The following is a 22,153-nucleotide window of genomic DNA, read 5'->3' as shown; positions in this document are numbered from 1 at the left end:
TCCTGCGCCGTGGAGCCGCTCAAAACGGCCTCTTCCACGAGGTTCTGTCCTGGGGATTTGTCCTCCCTGCTCTCCATCCTCAGCTCCTGCTCTGGGGGAGGAAGGACAAGGAGAGGATGGGATTTGCCTCCGTGCCACAGGGAAGGGCAAGGAGATCCCCCCAGTGCGTCCCCAGCAGGACGGCACCGGCAGCAGGGCTGTCCTGCAGCCAGGGCCGTGCTGGGCTGGGAGATGGAGCAGGAGAGAGGGGGAAAGGGGCACTGACTTCCTCCTCACCTGCCTGAGGGTCCCAGGGCATCTTCCTTGCAGCCTCCTTCTCCTCCATCCAGCCAAAGTTTGGGAATGGGAAATCCTGGTTTGGGGAAAAACAAGGTGTGAACACCTTGCGTTGGGGATTCCTCCTGCCGAAATCCATCTCCAGATGTCTCCAGGTGTCCATAAAAACCTCCAAAAATCAAGAGTGAATAAAAAAAACCAAAAAAAGCAGGGGTGTCCCATTTGCAGTCTGATCCCTCTGGGGTTCTGGTGGTTCCCCGTCTCAGGGCTGCAGGGGATCCCGTGGGTCCTGGGGATCCCCCTTCTCCAGGGTCCTGCTTAGGGATGCTGGGGGGTTTTGGGGTACGAGGGTCCCCCTCTCCAGCTTCCCCCGGTCCAGGCACTTGAGGCTCCCCCCTCTCCCCACCACCCTGTCCTGGTTTAGGGCAAATTTGGGAGAAAACGCCCAAAGGGGGTTTTCGAGAAAGCAGATTCAAGCGACCCCTCCCCCAACCAGTTAGAGAAAAGATTTCCTTGGAGAAAAGTAGAAAAAAACTGTTTATTTAACAGGCAAAGCATTCACCAGCACAGAAAATGAACAATAGTAAACAATACAACCTGTTGCCGCTCCAAAAGAGATGACAAACTCAGAAAGTCCCTCTGTGGGCTGCAGCTCGGCTCACTCCGTCTCTGATCAGTCCCTCCGTGGCCCAGGCCCGGCCCGGTGGGCCACAGGTGCGAGCTGCCAGTGCTCTTCTGGTGCTCAGTCCAGAGCAGGTTTAAACAGCTCCAAAGAAAAAGAAAAACCACCATCCAGGGAACTTCCCTGCCCCAGCGAGCTAAAAACTAACTAAAAGCAAAGGAGAGCTCTGTCCTGCTGCCTGTCTGCTAGCAGACAACTGATACCTTAGGTTTAAGTTTTTCTGTTCTGTTTTGCTGTGCAGCTTTAGCTTTCTATTAAGTGTTACTGTGATCTTTTCACAGGGTGGTGAAGACAAAACAATCCTGTTCTAGCTGGAGAGTCAAGGACAATCTCTTCAAACTTCAGGCCCAAAGCACAAACAACGGGAAAAGAGGAGGGCAGGAAAGCAAGCCAGCAAGGAGGATGAAACTTCATAATTTGAAGCTATTAATTGGGCAGTTAAATCCTGTATGCAAATGGACTAAAACTTATAAAAATGTGAGATCTCATGAACAAGCCCTCTTTTGCTTCCATCTTGGAGCCATCCAGGCAGAGCCACGACTGTGGCTCCGGCACCGCCGGGGTGTGGCCTTTGAAGGCACTTCAATAAATATCCACTGTGAAAAATGCATATTATATGACTCTACACAGATATTTACTATATGTATTATGCTAGGTTGGAAAGTTATGTTGTATTAACATTTTAATAATATAGTAAATGTAGTTTTGTAATTAAGCTTTAGTAGTTAAAATAGAAATTATGTGTGTAAGGTATTCTTTTATTAGCTCAAGAAAAGGAGAAGATAATCAAGAAATTCTTCACATGGAGATAACAATTACAGAAACCCATAAATTTTCCAGAGGAGAGGAATGTATGGTTTTCCTTATCAGCAGAAACGAACTTCTTCAAGCCTGACTTAGACTGGAAGGCGCCTGGGGATTACAGAAAATTTCTTGACAAGTACCAGATGGATTTCTTGTTTTAAATAAAATATATGCATATTCATAAAGTGTTTTGTATATGCAACAGATTACCCTCCTTAAGGAGTAAATTTTCTTTTAACGGGGTCCTTTTCCTGGCTCACTTTTGTCCAGAAAGAGGTACCCAGCCCGGGCTGTAACTCTTTGCTGCTATTGTCTCATTAATTGTCCTAACTCTAATTGTTTAACCTTTATTACTACACTTGTATTATTTTTATAACCATTTTATTTTTATTTTTATTAAACTTTTCTAAATTTTTGAAACAAGTGATTGGCGTTTATTACATCCACTTTATTCCTCTTGGCTCCGTCTGGCCTCTGCTCCAGCTCCTTAAGGCATCACAGCAGTCCAGGAGCCGGAATGTGGAGGAGCGAGTGCAGCTCCTGGAAACAAACTGCGCGCTTCTTCCTGCCCCTCTTCGCTCTCAGAACCAGCCTTAAAGGTGCAGAACTCATTTCGGGCTACACGGACCAATGGGGGCACGGGCACCGCGAGGTCACCCCAGCACACGGCCCTGTCAGGGTCAGGGGGTCCCGTCCCCGCCTCATCTCCGGGCTGCCGGGGGTCCCCCAGCTCCGCTATCGCCCCTTCCCCTCTCCCCGCCCCGGGGGTCCCACGCTCCGCAGCCCCGGCTCTCACGGGGATCCCCAAAACCAATGTCCCGCCCTGTCAGTACCGGGCCAGCCCCGCCTGGACCCCCCGGGACCCTCCCGAGGGCGATCACAGCTCCCCTCCCCCGGAAAAAGCTCCTCTTAGGGACGCCCGGAGGGATCCGGGGCCGGAATCTGCCGGCTCCGAACACTCTCCAGAAAAATCCTCCCGGAGACCCCTCGATAGAGGCGGGGCGAGCTCGGCCTCCCCCTCCCCTGCGGCTCGGGGCTGGGGGCGATGCTCCCGGGGCAGGGGGTGCTGCAGACCCAGCGTGCGAGCGCTGCGAGCGGCGGGATCCTCCCGCTCCTGCTCCTGCTGCTCCTCCTCCTCCTGTCCCTCCTCTTCCTCCCGCATCCCCTCCGCTCCCAGCCCGGAGCTCCCTTTCCCACCCCTCTGTCCCGGGCCGCCGCAGCACCGGCTGCTGCGTGGGGGCAGCCCCCGATCGGCCCCAGGGGTGGGCAGGGGGCTCGGGGACCCCCCCGGCGCGGATCCGTCCCCCCGGCCCGAGCCCGAAATTCCGCTCCCGGGCCCGCGGGGCTCTGCGGGTCCGCCCGGCAACCGGTGAGTCATCGGCGAGGAAAGCGCTGGTTGGCTGGAAATTGTCCAGCGCCTTCTCGGATTGGCTGGAATTGTGAAAGGCGCTGCGCCCCGCGGGTGTCCCGGGGAGCTGCGGAGGCCGGGCCGGAGCCTTTCCCTGTTTCTTTCTGTCTCTCTGAGACCTTTTCCCGATTGCTTTCTCTCTCTCTGAGATCTCTTTACTATTTCTGTCTCTCCCTTTCTCCTTCCCATTTCTTGTTCCGTCCAATCTATGTTCAGTCGAATCCGCACGTTGCGCTCCCATGCTCTCATTTGCACCTTCACTGGGGCAGAGGCGTCTCTCCCTCACGGGATCGTAACCCGCGGGCAGGGTCCGTTCCCACCCCAATCGTTCCGAGATTCTGTCGGGGACTCGCTTTCCTTTCCTCCCTCCCTCTGCCTACAGCCGGGGATGTGCTGGGAAATGTCCAGCACAGCCACCTTTGCTGCGTGCTGCAGGAGCCCACGGAGCTGCTGCACCTTGTCCCCTGGCCCTGCACAGCTCCTTGGGAGGCAGGGCAGGAGCAGCACCCTGGGAGCCTCGGGAATGCCCCTCTGGGATCCGTGGCACACACTCCCAGGGGCTGGAATTCCAGTTCCCAGCCAGGAAAAGATGTTCCTGCCCTTGAAGGCAAAGCTCTTAAGAAGGGGCCAAAAGCCAAGTGCAGCAAGATCCTACAGTGACATTTCACTGCCAGCCTTCCTACCTTCACCCATGGTTGTTGTAGCTCCTGCACTGGGAATTAAATCAGGGCAGGGTCTTTGGTGGCAGCTGCCCTGGCTCAAGGGAGACACGGAGAGAGAAACAGAGCAGGCAAAGAGAGGCAGGAGAGAAAGGGGGGCACAAACACAATCAGCTGAGAAGGTGGCACTCTGAAAACAGAACTGCAATGGACTGAAATGAATGGGACAGAAAGAAATAATTTTTAAACTTTATTTCCTATCAAAATACAATTTCCTTCATTTCTCAAAACTTCCTCCTGCTGTCATTCAGCAGGGCTGTCAGAAAGTTCTTTGTTCTGAGTGGATGTTCCAGGCTGCAGCCACAAGGAAACAGGGAATGGGGACTTTCCTGCTCCTGGGGAGTTTGACATCCTCGCTGAGGAGAGGAGGAGGCAGCAGAAGGAAAGGGCAGCTGGGCTTCACCTTTCCTCAGGGAAGAGGGGATTTTTGGGACTATGACATCACAGAGTTGGCTGTGACATCAGAGAATGGGCTGTGACATCCCAGAGCAGGCTGTGGCATCACAGAGGGGCTGTGTGACATCCCAGGAGGGCTGTGTGAGGTCACTGGGTTGGTCACTCCGCCCCAGCTCCCCCTCACAGTTTCTCCCAACAAGTCCAATGCTGTTCATGCCCAGCGGGGTCCCTGTCCCCCGGTATCCCCCTGGTCCACCTGGAGCCACAGCCCCCAGCAACGGATGTTCCACAGGATCCACCCCAGAGCCTGACATGGGGAAAAGGGGCCAGGGCTGTGTGACCAGGACATCAAGGACGTGGATTATCCAGGTCCCTGTGGCCTGGGTTGGGTTCCCCAGGGCAGGAAAGATGTCTGGCAGCTGGAGCAGTGTTAGGGAAGGGCCTCCAAGGTGGGGCTGGAGCCCTTGGGCTGTGAGCAGAGGCTGAGGGAGCTGGGCTTGTCCAGCCGGGAGCAGGGAAGGCTGAGGGGCTCCTCATCCCAGCCTGGCAGTGCCAGCGAGGAGGGGATGGGGAACAAAGAGCCAGGCTCTTCACCGGGGGCCTGGTGGGAGACAGAAGCCAATGGGTGGAAAGGGAAAGAGGGGAGATCAGCCAGGCCAGGAGGAGATGAAATGAGTCAAGCTGGTTTCAGCATTTCCTCAACACCAAAAGCAGCCTGACCTCCCTTCTCCATCCACCACTGACAGCTTTGCAAATCAGGAATTGATGAAGATGTTTTGCCCCCACTGCAGGACAATCATCCTGATACAAGAAATTAATTGTGTTTATTATCTATCATAGAACCACGTTTGTCTAAAATTAATTTTAATATGGAAATCACTTGTAGATGCTGGACTCATCAGACACTGCTGCGACATTGCACATAGCTCAGGGAAGAGTGTGATTGTTATTAAATTGTGTTCTGTTCAACTGTGGTCTGTTGGCCATGAAGAGAAACTTTCTGTGCCTCTGACTCTCACCAGTTCCTGACCCCCAAAGGACACAAACCTGATGAGTTGTGGTTCCCACTCCAGTGGTGGCGCTTGGACCTCCCTCCATCCCCAGAGCAGAGCTCCCTTGTCCCAGAAAGTCCCTGGCAATGCAGGGATGAAGGAAACAGGACAGGCTGTGGGGATCAGGGGCAGGGCACGGCCAGGGATTTGGGGTGGTTGTGAGCCCAGGGCAGGATCTGGCCCTTGGCCTTGGTGAACCTCATCCAATTGTCCTGGGCCCATGGCTCCAGCCTGTCCAGATCCCTCTACAGAGCTTCCTGCCCTCCAGCACAGCCACACTCCCACCCAGCTTGGGGTCACCTGGGAACTGACTGAGGGTGCCCTCGATGGCCTCGTCCAGATCAGCAATAAAGAGATTTCACTGACCTGGCCCCAGTCCTGAGCCCTGGGGACACCCCTGGGTGTGACTCCATTCCTCAGCTGCTCTGAGTGCCAGGGGTTGGATGAGGGAAATGATGGGGAGGGGTTGGGGACAAATTGTTATTGATTGTCAGCCATGAAGGGTCTTGATTTTCACATCTTTTCAGACTCCATTAGGAGGTGCTGGGGATCAATATCAATCCGACATTGTTGATATCAATCTATAAACAGGATAAACTGGAAAAGAAAACAGGACAAAACATTTCTCTCTGCATAGTTTGCAAAGCAGTATATTCACTTTAAATACACTACTGAAATCTGTCTAATTAACCACAGAAGAATTGAAAACTTCAATTATTCCCATAGGCTGTTCTTGTTTGGAAGTTTTAAACAAATCTTTATGAGCCTTTCTCACTGAATTCCTAAAAGGAAACGCTCAAGAAAGAAGAGGCCTCTGGAGTAGTAAAATTCATCAGCAGCCTCCAAGTGGCTGAAGCTCCATCCCCATCAGAGCAGCAATGACCAGCAATGGGCACAGCTTTGTGGCTGCCCCAGCTCTGGGATGGGCCCTGGGCCTGGAGCAGGAGCAGCTCTGGAGGGCCCCAAGGCCGGGCTCTTGTGCTGGCCTGGGCAGATGGGATGGCAGCAGGGGCTGCAGAGCTCTCAGCACCTCAGCCCCAGGGGAGCAGGGCACCCAGGGAGCCTCCTTTGGCCTTGGCCAAGCCCCTTCCCCCATGGCTGGGGCTGAGTCCTGGCTGAGCTGCAGCTGCTGCTGTGCCCTGGCCAGGGGCTGAGGCCGTGGGGCCAGTGGCCAGAGCAGCCTGGGCTGAGCAGAGCTGTGGGGCCAGAGCCGGCTGGGCTGTGCTGGGGAGAGGCCCTTGGTGCTGCACAGAGCTCAGGGCAGCTGGCAGAGCTTGCAGGGAGCTGGGCTGGGCTCAGAGAGCCCGGCACAGAAACCATCAGTGTCCATCCCAGCCTGGCTGAGCGTGCAGGGCAGGACTCAGCCCAGGCCTTGTGGGGCAGGGCCAGCGCCTGTGCAAGGCATGGAAAACAGGCAAGTGCCCGAGAGAGGAGGCTGCTCTGTGCCCTTGGGGGCATGGACACTGCAGGAACACTCAGGAGCCCAAAGAGCCTCCATGGCTGTGCTGGAGACCAAGGCTGGAGCAGGGAAATGCAGGGCTGCTGCGCCATGGGGAGGGCATTGAATTCCAGCACACACCTCAGCTCTCTGATGGTCCCGGCACCATGCTGGGCCCTGTTTCAGGCTGGAGCAGAGCAGATGTTGATGGCACAGGAGCCCTGCGGGGCTGGCAGGGACCTGCAGCTTGCAAGGTGCTCTGCTCCCCCTCAGCTCCTCTCTGAGAGATCCAATCCCAGCTCAGCACCTCAGGGCACAAGTGGCACTGCCTGGTCATGGGCACACAGCTGATGTCTGCCTGGAAAGGGCCACAGGTTTTAATACTTGTACATTTCATGATATGCAAGCACATTTTTACTACCTGGGTCACTTAAGTACTTTTAAGAAATGGCGAAGTTCTCCCACCAAAAACAGGAATGTTCCTGCTTGGATATCCCTTGGGGATGGGGGACATGTCAGATGCTGCTGGGACATCGCAGAGAGCTGAGGGAAGAGCTGGGATGGTTATTAAACAGTTCAAATGTTCAACTTGTGTTTGTTGGCAAGAAACCTTTCTGTGCCTATGAGTGTCACCATCCCTGAGCCCAAAGGACACAAACCTGATGAGTTGTGGTTCCCACTGCAGGGGCACATGGACCTTGGCTCTGCACAAGAGAGCTCTTCATCCAATTTCTCTCTTTTCCTCTCTCTGGGCATGGGAAAAAAAAAATAAACAGGACCAAAAAAGTCTTTTCTCACTGTCTTTTTAAATGTAGTGTATTCACTTTGAAGAGGCTTCTGTAACTGGGCTAATTAACCACAAATTATTTGAACACTTACATTATTCCCAGAGGTTTGCCTTGTTAATCTGTTCTGAATGTTAATGAGCTCTGGGACACTGAATTGCTGAACTGAAGAGCTGAAGGCTGAAGAAGCCTCTGGAGCAGTAAAATTCAGCAGCAGCCTCCAAGTTGCTGAGGATGTCAGCAGCCCCCACTGAGGCCATCCCTGCCCAGAGACCGTGGGGGAATGGGCAGACAAGGAGAGCGTCCCTGGGGCTGGGGCAGCAGAACTCAGAGGCACCAGCGGCTCCAGCTGGGAAATGGAGTGTGGAATGTGGCTGTGAAAGCCCTGCCTGGGCTGTGCCAAGCAGGACACACAAGCCCTGACTCCCATCCCCCAAACAACTCTCTCAAGGAGACATTTCAAAGGAATTACAATTGTTTGTGTCCTCTGAGTTGGATGCACTGGAGAAATACCAACAAGAGATTCTCAGGAGCTCCAAACAACAAAACAGCCTTTACTGGCAACTTTAGAAAATCAGAATAACTTTGGGAAAAGGTTTAATTTGATAATGAATCAACAAAAAACATTTCTCAAATCATTACCTTGGCCCATTCAACATCACAAACTCTAAACCTGTTCAAATTTAAGGTAATCCAAACTTGGAAGAGGGAAGAAATAGAAGAAGACACAGAAAGAAAGACAAATAGGATTTAGAGAAGCATACACAGAGCCACCAGCTCATGGGTTCCAGCAGTGTTCTGACAGAAATTCCAAGAGGAGGTAGGGTCAAGATGTGTGCTTGCCTTGTGGTCAGCCTTAAATACCCCTTGGTGTTCCTGGGCCCTTCCCCCAGGTGGGACTTGGGGTCATTTGGTCACTCAGGAGCTGGGCTGGGGGCTCCAGAGGTGGCTGTGGAGCATTGCCTGTGCTGTGCCAGGGACTGGCAGACACTGCTGGGCTGGGATAGAGGCTCTGGGGGGACTGGGGTTCCAGGGCAGGGCAGGGCTGGGGTTCCAGGGCAGGGCAAGGCTGGACCTGCCCCTTCCTCCCCACACATGAAATGTTTCCAGCCAACAATCTCCTCCAGTCTGTCACAACAGGCAGTGTTGGAGGTGGAAATCCCAATTGTAGCCATGGGTACCTGCAGGAGAAGGACAGTTCTTTTCCATAGGAATGAAAGCCCCAATACTTGGCCAATTTCTGGTTTGATTGCCTGGATTTTGTTTGGTTTTGTTGTTGCTTTGTTTCCTTGGTGTGCCTGCAGTGTCCAGTCAGGAGCAGAGTGACTCTTGCCAGGGAACTTTGTGGTGCTGTCAGTTAATATTAAATCTGGTTTTTGCTGATCCCTTGCTGGGGATTTTTTCATCGCTCTCAAGCCCTCGTTGGTAACAGGGTGAAGGAGTCCCGGCCCAGGCTCTGGCCCTGGGGGACACGGGGATGCTGCCAGGGGGTCTTTGCCGAGGTGCTGGTTTGATCTTGAGTTCCTTGCACATCTGTGGCCCAGAATATCCCCCCATTAACTTGCTACCATGATCCCATTTCATTTCTTTTTCTCTCCTGTCCCGTGGGCCCTGAAATGATGAAATGACAGAAAGGGTGGGGATGGAAGGGACCTTTAGAGATCACCTAGTCCAAGCCCCCCGCTATGCTCGGGGCCACTCTTCACTAGACCTCTCTCCTCAGACCCTCATCCAACCTGACCCTGAACACTCCCAATGAGGGGACATCCACAACAGCCATGGGCATCCTGTTCCTGGCTTTCCCTCGAGCAGAGGGGCAGAACTCCCTCCCCTGACCTGTTGGACATCCCTCTTTAGACACAGCCACAGAGGGCTTTCAGGGCTGCAAGAACACAGCTCATAGCCAATGTTTCCTTCTCAAGGATCTCCCAGTCCTTCCCCACAGGGCTGCTCTCAATCCATGCATCACCCCTGCTGTTCTGCTAAGTTCTGGAATATGCCTTTCTAAAGAGGAGGCATTTCACACACTGGGAAAAAAGTTGTAGGTCTAAGGAAAGGAGGCTGAGCCAAGTGGTGGCATTGAAATACAGGTGAGGTAGACATTCCTCTTTGATGAGAGGAATGGTTTGCAGGTTTGGGGTGCAAAATGTAACATTTGGGGAAGGAGAAAAAGGCACAGAAATTCAGGCTTTCAGCAGCTGAGAGGTGGCAGTATTAGAACACGCAGCAGCTGGTGAAAGCCATCTCTCTCCTTCAGGTTCTTGCTGTGTGGGAAGGTGCTGGGAGTTGTGGTGGCTGCACTCACCCTTTGCTGGGAGGATGATCTGTACCAGGGGAGAGCAGAAAGCTGCCATGGTGAGCAGAACATGCGCAGAGCATTACAGTTCAGAGAATGATACTGACCCTGAAGTGCAAAAAGCTTGAAAGCATCTCATTCTGTGCAGCACTGTTGTACAAATTTTCTCTTCTAGAACATGCCCCTTTTTGTATTCTGCAGATGAATTATCTGTTTTTATTGAATACATGGGGTTTTTTTCTTAAGGTTTTTGGGAGAACTCTCAAGTTAATTTTTATTTGCGATTTACATCCAGCATTTATACAGGTTTTAAAGTTGTTCTTTTGTAAATATTTGGGGAACAAATTCCCAACCATTTTTTATTCCTTTGGGATATTGTGATTAGTATTCTTGGAAAGAAAACTTGCTGAACAAGTGTGATAACACAGAGAGTGGGAAAACAGAGATTAAAAGGAATGAAGATTGTAAAATTGCGCTGTGCGGAAGAGACCCACAGACAACCACTGTAAACACAGCTGAGAGATTCAGCCTGGAGTAGAGTGGAACTCATTCACTGAAGATCTCTGGTGCACAGGAATGCAAAGACTGAGGAGAAAGGAGAAAGTCATTCGTCATTTAGACTCCTGGAAGCATTGTTTAGAGATCTAAAAAGCTATTACATTACAAACCTAAAACATCCCCAAATGGATTGATAAGTGTGATGTGCACATCTCTGCTGTTTTCAGAGTCAATGAAAGTGACAATTAGGAATGGGAACCCAGATGTTTATCTCCATTACTCTAACAACACCTTAACAAGGCACTTTAGGAGCTGAGCACTAACATTCTCACCCTGCTGTATTTCCTTTACATTTGAATACAGGCTGGTAGGAGAAGAGATCTGGCTCTAATTTCTCCCCAAGTTAGCTGTTGCACTTTCAGGTTAGGAGTACATGTAAAATTCAGCTAATCACTCTCTCTATCCATGAATATTCCACTACTGAACTGACATACAGAAACATCCTTTTTCTCTTTGTACCTTCCTAAGTGTTGCCCTAATTAACAGGAGATTTGTGTAACTCACACAGGGAATCACCAAAATTGCTGAAATTGACTCTCAATTTCATTAAAAAGGCTTCTGAGAAAAGGCTCGACAGGATCACTAAACAAACTGAAACTTGGAAGAGAAACATGCATTTTAGCACTGATCAAGAGAAAATAGGAATAAATCCTGTCAAAATTGCAAGTAGGAGATAAGGAGAAAGACAGGAAGCACAGGGAGAAAAAGGCCCTGTCAGATGACCTGTGGAAGGTAACTTTGTGCCCCAGCACTGTTGAGGTCGTTCCCTGCCATTGGTGCCAGCAGCTGGAGACATAAATACTAATGGATTTGGGGGCCACAATCTTGGTAGTGCAGTGTCGCCGTAGAGCAGGACGGGAACGAAAATTACTCCAAATCAAAGGCAAAGAGAATGAACTCTGATTTATTTCAAATGCACCACTCTATTTATAGAGAACATCGTGCGGACTGATTTCATTGGTCTTAGAGTAAAAACATCTCACACCATTGGTGTGCAGTGAATGACGCATGGTGGCAGAACCTATCGATAAACAATGTGAACAAGAGAGATTAGAGAATTATTTACATTCTCTCCCAACTGTCTCCCAGGCTCTCGCCTGGTTAGAAAACCTTCTCTTTTTCTCTCTGACTGAACTGAGAATATCCACAGAGGACATCGTTTGGGACCAGCTTTTCTTCCAGCGGGGGATGGCGTCAGGTGGGTCCCGTCTGCTTGGCATGGTGGGATCAGAGCTTTGGGGAGATGGCAGCGAGCACAGGAGCATCCTGCTCTGGGCAGCTGCTGAGGGCTGGATGTGCCGTGGCTGGCTGCAGGCTGGGCACATGTCCTGCCCTCCTGCTCTGCTCCCAAAGGCAGCAGGGATGGGCAGCTCTGGGCACAGCTCTGGGCACGGCCAGCATGGCCCGGGCACCGCGGGCAGCTGGGACAAGGGGACAGGAGTCTTCAGCTGACAGGCGCTTTCTGGTTTCTCTCCTTGCAGCCGGGCTCTGCGGGTGCTGAGGCTGCTCTGGGCTCTGCCAGGGCTCTGCTGGAGTTCAGCAGCGGGCCGCAATCAGCCAAAGAAGAAATGGGGTGACCTGCAGCACAGACCTGCTGGAGCATTTCAGCAACACAGCTCAAGTGTGCAGAGTGTACGCCTCCCAGGGAAAACATGACACCACCCAAAAAATAAACTTGTTCAATAGCTTCTGAAATGAAATCAATCTGGGATGACCCCAAATGACATTTTGCAGCTTGCTCAAGCTGTAGCTCAGCCCTTCTCTGAACAGTTCTCTCCCCCACCTGCCTTGTACTTCCCAACTGCTCCCTCTTTTCCCCCAGTGCGTTCCCAGCCCATGGCAGTCTCCATCACACTGTTGCCTTCCTTGGTGCCCCTCACCACGAGGAAGGCTGAGCCCCAGGCTTAGGGACTCATCCTGTCGTGGGCTGAGGAGCAGCAATGTCTCAGAGGTCCAGTGGGATTTTAGTGTCATTCAGAGCTGCTCTCCAGCCCTCAGCTCTCCTCACTGCTGAGTTCCCACTCCCTTGTCCTCGTCCTTGCAGCAGGATGAGCTCTGTGAATCCCCTTGAGCCTCCCCACTCTTCCCAGCCCACGCACCCACCTCAGTTAGGCTGAAGCTGCAGCTTCTCTGTCTCCTGTGGCACACCAGTCCAGTCCCTTGTGCGGGGAGCCCCAGCCCCAGAGCACAGCACTCAGCAGTGCACTCCGGGCTGGAGCAGCTCGCTCCCAGCCCCAGCCCAGGGACCCCTCCAGTCCCAGGGACTGGGGCACGGTCAGCACCCGCTGCTGCAGCCACCGCTTCTGCTGGCCCTGACAGCAACACCCAAACTGGGGCTGATCCCGAGGCAGCAGCAGCAGGGCCTGGATCTGATCCCTGTCTCTGGGGCAGGGCTGGACAAATGACCCCCAGCAGAAGCAGCACGTGGAGCTTACTTTCAGCACAGCCCCTGCCACTCTTCCCTCCCGTGTGCAGCGGTGTCACAGCAGCCTGAGGCACCTGGGAGCCCCCAGGGCCAGCAGGGACTTGAGATGGCAGCCCTGGGCTCCTGGAGGTTGTGCAAGGAACGGAGCTGGGGACTCCCTGTCCATGGGGAGCTTCCAGATGGAAAAGGCTGCTGTGCCCAGGCAGCTCCAAGGGCAGAGAAAGGAGGGTCTCGACCCCTGGATCTGTGCCAGTCCCACAGTCCTGGGCAGCAGCCACCGAGCCCTGGGGGAGCAGAGGGCACAGCAAGAGGGACAAAAGCAGGCAAGGTCAGAGACTGGAGAGAGCCAGACCCGGCAGCAGGAGCAGCTGCTCCATTGCACTCTTGGAGAAAGCTCTTGGCTGGTTCAAAGCGCTGAAAGGCGTGCAGGGCAGAGAGGAGGCCACAGCAAACACTGCTCCTGTTTCCACAGCCTCCCCTCTCCTTGTCCCAGAAGGAATTGGATGGACTGTGTTCTTCTCCCCGAGTCGTCCGGTTCAGCACGAGCAGCTGAGCACCAGGAGCTGAAGGAGCTGAAGCCTCAGGCCTCAAGAGCTGGGCCTGAGGAGACTTTCTGAGCAAATGAATGCTGCTAACATGGACCTGGCTGAATGCAGCAGATGGAATCATGGAATCACAGAATCCTTTCTGTTGGAAAAGACCTCTGAGCTCATCCAGTCCAGCCGGTCACCCAGCAGTGTCGAGCCCAGCACTAAACCACGTCCCTGAAGTGCCAAGGCCTGGACAACAGCCCTGAGTGAGGCCCTGAGCCAAAGGTGGCCTCTGGATGAACCTTCCAACCAAGGGTTATCTTTGTATCTGCTCACTAATGAAATGTGCATGGTCATTAGCACTGTGATAGATGTATCCACTCATTAGTGAAACATGGATTGACCTTTCTGTGTTTAGAAGCCAGACAAGGCCATGAAATCTGACATCTGGCCTTGTCTGGGGCTGAATGGGCAAAGTCACCTCCCTTGGTTCCTCTTGGGCCCTGGCCAGGCTTTGGGAGGAACCCAGGAGGAGGATGAAACCAGATGTTCCCGCACCAGCAGCGCTGTCAGTTTGTTCATTCAGCACTGTCAGAGCTGGGCCCTCTCCCAGCGAGGCTGGAGCCCCACCTGTGGCTGGAGGCACCTGCAGGAATTCCCAGTGTCCAGGAGTGGCTCTGCAGCCCTTGGCTGTGACGGCTTCCCCAGCTGCTGTGTGGATCTGGGGCATGGCAAAGCCTGAGGGTAACTGCTGCTGGATCTTTCTTAATCACTGCTGCAATCTGATGGCTGGGTGCATTGCTGAGCTGCTCCTTTTGTGATTCTTTGCTGCTTTGAGCTACAGTCAATGACACTGAGTCCTTCAGTTGGTGTCTGTGTCTTTGGTGCTGACCCTGCCCACTGGTGAGACAAAACTGGCACAGTCTGGCCAGATCACAACAAAATGTCACTTTTTAAATGTAAATGTGAGGAATCAGTCCCATCAGAAATTCCCAGATGGGAAGCCCTTCCCTGGAGTTCCCTGGCTCTGGAGTGGGCTGAGGTCAGAGCACCCTGTGAGCAGTGGGGCACGCTGTTAAAAGATGCTGAACCCCTGGATGTCTTCAAATGCATCCAAAAATTGCATGTGGAAGAAGGCAAAGAATTGTGGGTTTGGGAATATGTGGGTGAAGTTTGTAAATGGCACATTGGAAACAGCACCAACAGAAGGAAGAATTGCTTTTGGAATGCTCCCACATGGAGGGACAGAGGAAGGTTAAAACTTGAGCTCAGGTTCATTTGTGCAAGTGAAATATAATATTAGTATTATCATCATTAATAACAGTTATATAAAAATAGAACATGATTATACATTTTTTTCAGATAGAATTAAAAATTGATAATGTGAAATAAGGCTGACAATGCTAATATGTCACCTTTGGCTGCTCACTGTGACACTGAATACCCTACAGAAAAGGACTGGCCAAGACCCAAATGTCACAATAGAACTTTGTGAATTGTGTATAATGAATAAAGGAGGAAGGGATGATGTAGAAACCCAGGACACCGGGAGTATTTCTCTGTCTGCTCTGGGGTGTCCTGACCCCCACGGGAGCACTGACTTTGACCCTCATTCATGGAGAAAACTTCCAAAGCCTCAAGGTAAACTAGAAACCACAAAAGTGTGAAATAGATTGTAGAGATTGTAGAGAGGAGTTTAGTATGTCACATGGGTAAGAAATTTAAGCTTTAGGATTTTTAGTATGTTATAGATGGATTCAAGATTGTTATAAATGAATGCTCCAATTTATTAATTAAATAAAATTTATTAAATTGTCCAAATATAAATTTAGAGAATAACAACGAAAAGCCACTATCAAAAAAGGGCAGTGCCGAGCCCGGGATCGGCGCTGGGTGAGACACAGGTTTGACCACTACAGCATAGGGTCCCCTATGTTCACCCCGACTGTTCTGTCCAAGTGATTTATAGATGGTTTTTCTTGCCTGAGGCAAAGTCTCTTTCTTCTCTTCTGGGCTGCACCTATTCATGTGGAGTTCCTTCACTGTGGCAAGTTTAACAGAACCCGTCCGATTGATCGTGCTCCTGGAGTTTGGTATTCAGATGTATCTCCCTGATGGTTCTGGTTATCTCACTCTCAACTACTTACAGCGTGTTTCTCGTTGGGCGTTCCAAACATGTACATGTCACTTAGGGCGTGTAAGTGGTGCCATTGTGTTCAGCTGGATAAGATATACAGAAGTTTATTACATACAACAACTTGCAGAGTAAAATCTCGGACACTTTGGTATATATGGGATTTGACACAGAAAAAGGGAATTAGAGAAAGGGAATTGGCTCATAAAATGAGAAAAAGACGAGAATGGAGATGCGTGAGGCAAAGAGAATGAAGAGAGAAACAAAAAGATTAGCATATAGAATAGCAGGGTAAGTTAGTGAACAAATTTTGGAATAGCAACAGCAAACCGTTTTACCAGCTCAAATGTGCAGCTACCAATAAAACAAAAGCAGCCAGCAAAGCAGTTCAGTAATGTTTTACTTTCTAAATGTCTAGAAGGATTCAGCAAATCAGTACAAACATTCTGAAATACCTTGGCTAATGCTGGAGAATAGGAGGGGAACAGAAGCCCCGTGTTTTAAAAATTCTGCACTGGGACATTGAGCAGTCACTGTGGTGGTGAGATGGTTTCTCCTTGAAGCTGATGAGGGACAAAGCAAACCTCCAGCCAGCCACCCTGCTGAGAGCTTGGCAGTAAAGAGCCTGCAGCCAAGTAGGTGCTTTTTATCAGAAGAATTCAAAATAGTGTGCCAATATCCAAACCTGACCACTGATTGGTTTGACCCAACTTCCTGAAAAAATTCATTTCCATGTCAAACCACGACAAATATGTAAAATGTAACATAAGACACTTGAAAAATGATGAATGCCAAAGGATCTGAGTATTAGATCTTTCCTCAAAGAGAATCCTTTTTGCTAACATCTACATGCCAGGAGCTGCAGTGTAGCACCAGGGAGACAAAGGAACCCACGAGTGCTGAAAAGCACCCATCTCAGAGCCGGCCACGTCCATTCGTTTGCAAATTAAGTCCTTTTCTCCCTGCTGCCAGCTGCGGGTCTGAAATATTGTGAAGCAACCTACCCGTCCTTGGTGGGGTGCTTAAAAAAACTTACAGAATATTTCTTACCAATATAACATATTTCATACATCTATTTCTCACAAGCACGAATTATCTAAAATACACATAACAATTCCATGATTCCATCTGCTGCATTCAGCCAGGTCCATGTTAGCAGCATTCATTTGCTCACAAAGTCTCCTCAGGCCCAGCTCTTGTGGCCTGAGGCTTCAGCTCCTTCAGCTCCTGGTGCTCAGCTGCTCGTGCTGAACCGGATGACTCGGGGAGAAGAACACAGTCCATCCAATTCCTTCTGGGACACGGAGAGGGGAGGCTGTGGAAACAGGAGCAGTGTTTGCTGTGGCCTCCTCTCTGCCCTGCACGCCTTTCAGCGCTTTGAACCAGCCAAGAGCTTTCTCCAAGAGTGCAATGGAGCAGCTGCTCCTGCTGCCGGGTCTGGCTCTCTCCAGTCTCTGACCTTGCCTGCTTTTGTCCCTCTTGCTGTGCCCTCTGCTCCCCCAGGGCTCGGTGGCTGCTGCCCAGGACTGTGGGACTGGCACAGATCCAGGGGTCGAGACCCTCCTTTCTCTGCCCTTGGAGCTGCCTGGGCACAGCAGCCTTTTCCATCTGGAAGCTCCCCATGGACAGGGAGTCCCCAGCTCCGTTCCTTGCACAACCTCCAGGAGCCCAGGGCTGCCATCTCAAGTCCCTGCTGGCCCTGGGGGCTCCCAGGTGGGCACAAGTGGGGCAGCAGAGCCAGCAGGGAGCCTGCGAGTCTCTTCCAGCCCTGTCTGTTCTGAGTTTGGGCCTTGGAGCCTCAGGTGGCCAAAGGCAGCTGCTACTGGTCCCTCTGTGTGCCCGTGTCCAGCAGTGCTGCTCCATCAGTCTGTGCCCAGCCACGGGGAAAAGCCTCAGCCCTGCAGGGCCAGGAGCTGCCGGGCTCTGCCTGAGTAGCTCAGCCAGAGGGAAGGGAGCTGCTCCCCACGGGAACCAGGAGCCAAGGGCTGGAGCACCTCGTTCTGGGGCAGAGCCCAAATTCTGTGAGGGAGTAACAGAGTTATTCACGTGCACTGGTGTGTCAGCACTGCAGGTGCTGTGCCTGCAAACACATGGCTCAAGGTGTGCAAAAGAATTCTGCAACTCTTGGCTGGAGCAGGATGTCAGCAGTGCTGAACTCCAGCTTAGTCCAAAGCAAACACTTTACACCTCTGCTCATATCTGCTAGATTTTTTACATCGGGATATCCAGAGAAAAGCAAACAGAGGAGTAAATATTTTCATTATTTATCAGAAATATATCTCATTTTGCTGAACATTTCTTTTTCAGAATGTGTTATCTTCTTAAAAAGAAAAAGAAAAAAGAAAAAAAACCGAGAAAAATATTAAAGAGAAAAAAAAGAAACAAATGTGTAGTGAAATCTTCTTAAACTTTGGATTAAGAGGTAACTGATCTTTTTAAAGGGAGAACTCATATACTTTGTGCATGTTCTCATGCCTGGATCCATCTTACGGACTGACATCAGCATCCATTTTAAAGACTTTGGGTTTTGTTTCCAATATTAAGATTTTTTTTTTTAATTGGAGTTGAAGCAATAGGAGGATGAGAGATGGATTGTGCACGACTGTGTCTTGAGGCCAAAAAAAATTGCAATTTGAAACCTGGACCTAAAGTATTGAAAATGAAACTTACAAATCCCAGTGCATTGTGTGACAGCAGCTTTTCCTATAGGATGTGCAGCATCACAAAGACTTCATCAGTGGGGTTGGGAGTGCTTGGAGCTTTGTCCTGTGCCACTCTGGGATGTCATGAACCAGGACTTCACCTGCCACCAGCCCAGGTCACCCTCTGCCACCGCAGCTCCTTGGGCCTTGTGTCCCCAAAGCAGACACAAAGTGTTTCTGCTGCTCCCCCTTTGCACAAACCCACAGAGAGCTGGGATTTTTCCAAGGCTCGTGTCTCCATTGGGCCATATTCCCAAAGAACCAGCAGCACATCCTGATGAATACGGCGAGTTACGTGGATGGTTGTCAGCTCCACTTCCTGCCTAGAAATCCTGAAACTGCTTCTAAATGCTGCTCCTTCAGCTCCTGGACACCTTCTCACACAGAGCTGGGGAAAAAAATCCCCTGGCCTTTGGCTAAAAGGTGAGTTATGCCCAAGTTAGAGCTCTGTGGGAAATCTCTGTCCCTCCCTGACGTTTTAATGTATCTGTACATGGGGGTGTGCATGGATGCGTCTTGTATACAAAGGAAGGAGCATGCAAGCAACAGGACTGACACTTTCAGTGTCCATGCTATTCCATACCCATGGGCACAGAGACATTATGGAAACCCTGGCACAGACAGGGCCTTCTGTCCATGGATACAGAGACATCCAAGAGCCCCTGGCACACACAGAGCCTTCTGTCCATGGGTACAGAGACATCCAAGAGCCCCTGGCACACACAGAGCCTTCTGTCCATGGGTACAGAGACATCCAAGAGCCCCTGGCACACACAGAGCCTTCTGTCCATGGGTACAGAGACATCCAAGAGCCCCTGGCACACACAGAGCCTTCTGTCCATGGGTACAGAGACATCCAAGAGCCCCTGGCACACACAGAGCCTTCTGTCCATGGGTACAGAGACATCCAAGAGCCCCTGGCACACACAGAGCCTTCTGTCCATGGGTACAGAGACATCCAAGAGGCCCTGGCACACACAGAGCCTTCTGTCCATGGGTACAGAGACATCCAAGAGCCCCTGGCACACACAGGCCTGGCACACACAGGCCTGGCAGCACAGGTGGCTTTCCCCACAGGCTGCAGGAGATGAGAAAACAACATTTGCCAACACTGACTGCAAGCCACAGCTCTGGGTGCTCCCCATGAACCTCAGCTCTGGAACCACAGTCTGCCCCAAGCTCCAGGGACTGCAGTGGGAGCCTGGCTGGGCTCTGCCCTGGGGCCATCCTGCAGGGACAGCTGCAAACAGGGAGCATTCCCTTGCCACAAACAGCCAAGCCAGGGCTTCAGGGCAGCTGCTCCAGCCCGGACTGCACTGCTGAGTGCTGTGCTCTGGGGCTGGGGCTCCCCGCACAGGGGACTGGACTGGTGTGCCACAGGAGACAGAGAAGCTGCAGCTTCAGCCTAACTGAGGTGGGTGCGTGGGCTGGGAAGAGTGGGGAGGCTCAAGGGGATTCACAGAGCTCCTCCTGCTACAAGGACGAGGACAAGGGAGTGGGAACTGAGCAGTGAAGAGAGCTGAGGGCTGGAGAGCAGCTCTGAATGACACTAAAATCCCACTGGACCTCTGAGACATTGCTGCTCCTCAGCCCGTGACAGGATGAGTCCCTAAGCCTGGGGCTCAGCCTTCCTCGTGGTGAGGGGCACCAAGGAAGGCAACAGTGTGGTGGAGACTGCCATGGGCTGGGAACTCACTGGGGGACAAGAGGGAGCAGTTGGGAAGTACAAGGCAGGTGGGGGACAGAACTGTTCAGAGAAGGGCTGAGCTACAGCTTGAGCAAGCTGCAAAATGTCATTTGGGGTCATCCCAGATTGATTTCATTTCAGAAGCTATTGAACAAGTTTATTTTGGGGTGGTGTCATGTTTTCCCTGGGAGGTGTACACTCTGCACACTTGAGCTGTGTTGCTGAAATGCTCCAGCAGGTCTGTGCTGCAGGTCACCCCATTTCTTCTTTGGCTGATTGCGGCCCGGTGCTGAGCTCCAGCAGAGCCCTGGCAGAGCCCAGAGCAGCCTCAGCACCCGCAGAGCCCGGCTGCAAGGAGAGAAACCAGAAAGCGCCCGTCAGCTGAAGGCTCCTGTCCCCTTGTCCCAGCCGCCCGCGGTGCCCAGGCCATGCTGGCCGTGCCCAGAGCTGTGCCCAGAGCTGCCCATCCCTGCTGCCTTTGGGAGCAGAGCAGGAGGGCAGGACATGTGCCCAGCCTGCAGCCAGCCACGGCACATCCAGCCCTCAGCAGCTGCCCAGAGCAGGATGCTCCCGTGCTCGCTGCCATCTCCCCAAAGCTCTGATCCCACCATGCCAAGCAGACAGGACCCACCTGACGCCATCCCCCGCTGGAAGAAAAGCTGGTCCCAAACCATGTCCTCAGCCCTCTCCAAGGGCACGGCCCATCCACGCCACAGTTGCTCCCAAGCACTTCCTGATCCAGACTGGACCCCAGCTAGAACGCTTCCTCTAGAAAAACACACAAAGAATTATTGAAAATAGATTACAGACAAAAAGGGGAAACAAGAAAAAAGGTCAAAAATCATATTACTGTCAGGGACTTGAGGAAGGCCCAACCCCTGCATGCCAGGGAAAAACCCACCCACAGGTGAGGGAAGCCCAGGCCTTTCTCCCTTCCCCCCTGCACTGCCCCCCAAAAAAACGGTGACCCCAAAGCAAACAGGGGCAGTGGAGCAGCCCAAGCCCTTCCTTGCCTGCAGAGCAAAGCAGCCCCTGCACAGGTTCTGGAGTCCCACCTCTGCTCCCACCATGGGGGTTTGTTTGTGTCGGGCTGGCTGCCCCAGCCCCAGCCCGGGGCACGGTGGGTGCTGGGGGCTGTTGGCAGGGCCAGGAGCCCACTCCCATTTCATCACCACCCCAGCCCATCCCCCCAGCCCTGCCAAAAGCAGCCTGGCAGCCGACTGAAGGATCAGCTGCATCCACCCCAGCAAAGGGGGAACCTTTGGTTCCCGGCCAGGCTGTGCAATGCCCAAATCTGGGAACATCCCCCTGCGTGTGGACTCACCTGCTAATTCCCTGTGGAGCCTGGCTTTGGAGAAGGTGCCAGAATCGAAGTCCATCATCCTCAGCTGCCGGTGGCCAGGTGGAGGAAGAGGTTGTCATCCTTGATGTCATCCTTGCTGTCCTCAGCAGCAGCAGCCCCACCTGGTACAGCTCCTCCAGGGGCTCCTTCTCCTTCCCTGGGGGTGAGCCCAGGCTGTCTGGGTTCGGCCCAGGGCCCCAGCTGTCAGGGAACCAGAGAAGCAAACCAGCTCAGATGGTGGCCACCAGTGCTGTGCAGAGCAGCTCAGCTCCAGCACAAGGGCTGCGTGTTCCCATCTGATGACCCCTGGGCAGTGACACAGGCAGGACAAAATGTCTGGGTTCCTTTGCTTCTGATTGCCAAGGCATGTGTGGAGCTGCAACTTACCAGGGCCTTGCATCAAAGTGTGCCTGTGGCTCTCTCCCTTCTTCTAGGGCCGATCAATATCCTGCAGCCAGGGATCACAGAACAGCTCTTCTAACGAGGGCCTGTCCGAGTGCAGCATGGATAAACACCGCCTGATCACATCTTGGCACTCTGGGCAGAGAAACCAGAACCCGCCGGTCAGCTGGAGAAGGCTCCTGTTGGCTTTGCCCCACTATTCCCGTGCCCAGGCCATGCTGGATGTGCTCAGAGCTGGGCCTAAACTTCCCCATCAATTCCCTGTTTTGGAGGAGAGCAGGAGAGCAGGACATGTGCCACCTCCTCAGCAGCTGCCAGAGCGGGATGCTCACGAGCTGCTGCTGTCTCCCAGCACTGGCATTGCCCCCGTGGCCAGAGATGAGGATCCACCTTGAGAGAGCCGTCGTGGCAGCGAGAGCTGATGGTCCCAGCTGATGTTCTGGCCCCTCCTGAAAGGGTGCTCCCCGCAGACCATCTGGTGCAGCAGGATGCCCAGGGACCAGATGGTAGCTGGCTT

At 52.5% G+C, this 22,153-nt stretch overlaps 2 protein-coding genes across 4 annotated transcripts in view; one reads left to right on the top strand and one right to left on the bottom strand.

Moving 5' to 3' along the window:
* LOC137467193 (zinc finger protein 850-like) overlaps positions 1-22,153 on the top strand; it is a 528,258-nt gene that overhangs the window by 415,878 nt on the left and 90,227 nt on the right. The window lies entirely within an intron of this gene.
* LOC137467192 (zinc finger protein 271-like) overlaps positions 1-22,153 on the bottom strand; it is a 443,780-nt gene that overhangs the window by 340,341 nt on the left and 81,286 nt on the right. The gene's annotated exons all lie outside the window — the stretch shown is intronic.

Source organism: Anomalospiza imberbis, unplaced genomic scaffold (assembly GCF_031753505.1).
Source record: "Anomalospiza imberbis isolate Cuckoo-Finch-1a 21T00152 unplaced genomic scaffold, ASM3175350v1 scaffold_53, whole genome shotgun sequence".
Lineage (NCBI taxonomy): Eukaryota > Metazoa > Chordata > Aves > Passeriformes > Viduidae > Anomalospiza > Anomalospiza imberbis.
Note: the sequence above shows the minus strand (reverse complement) of the source record. Positions and strands in the feature narration are given on the sequence as shown.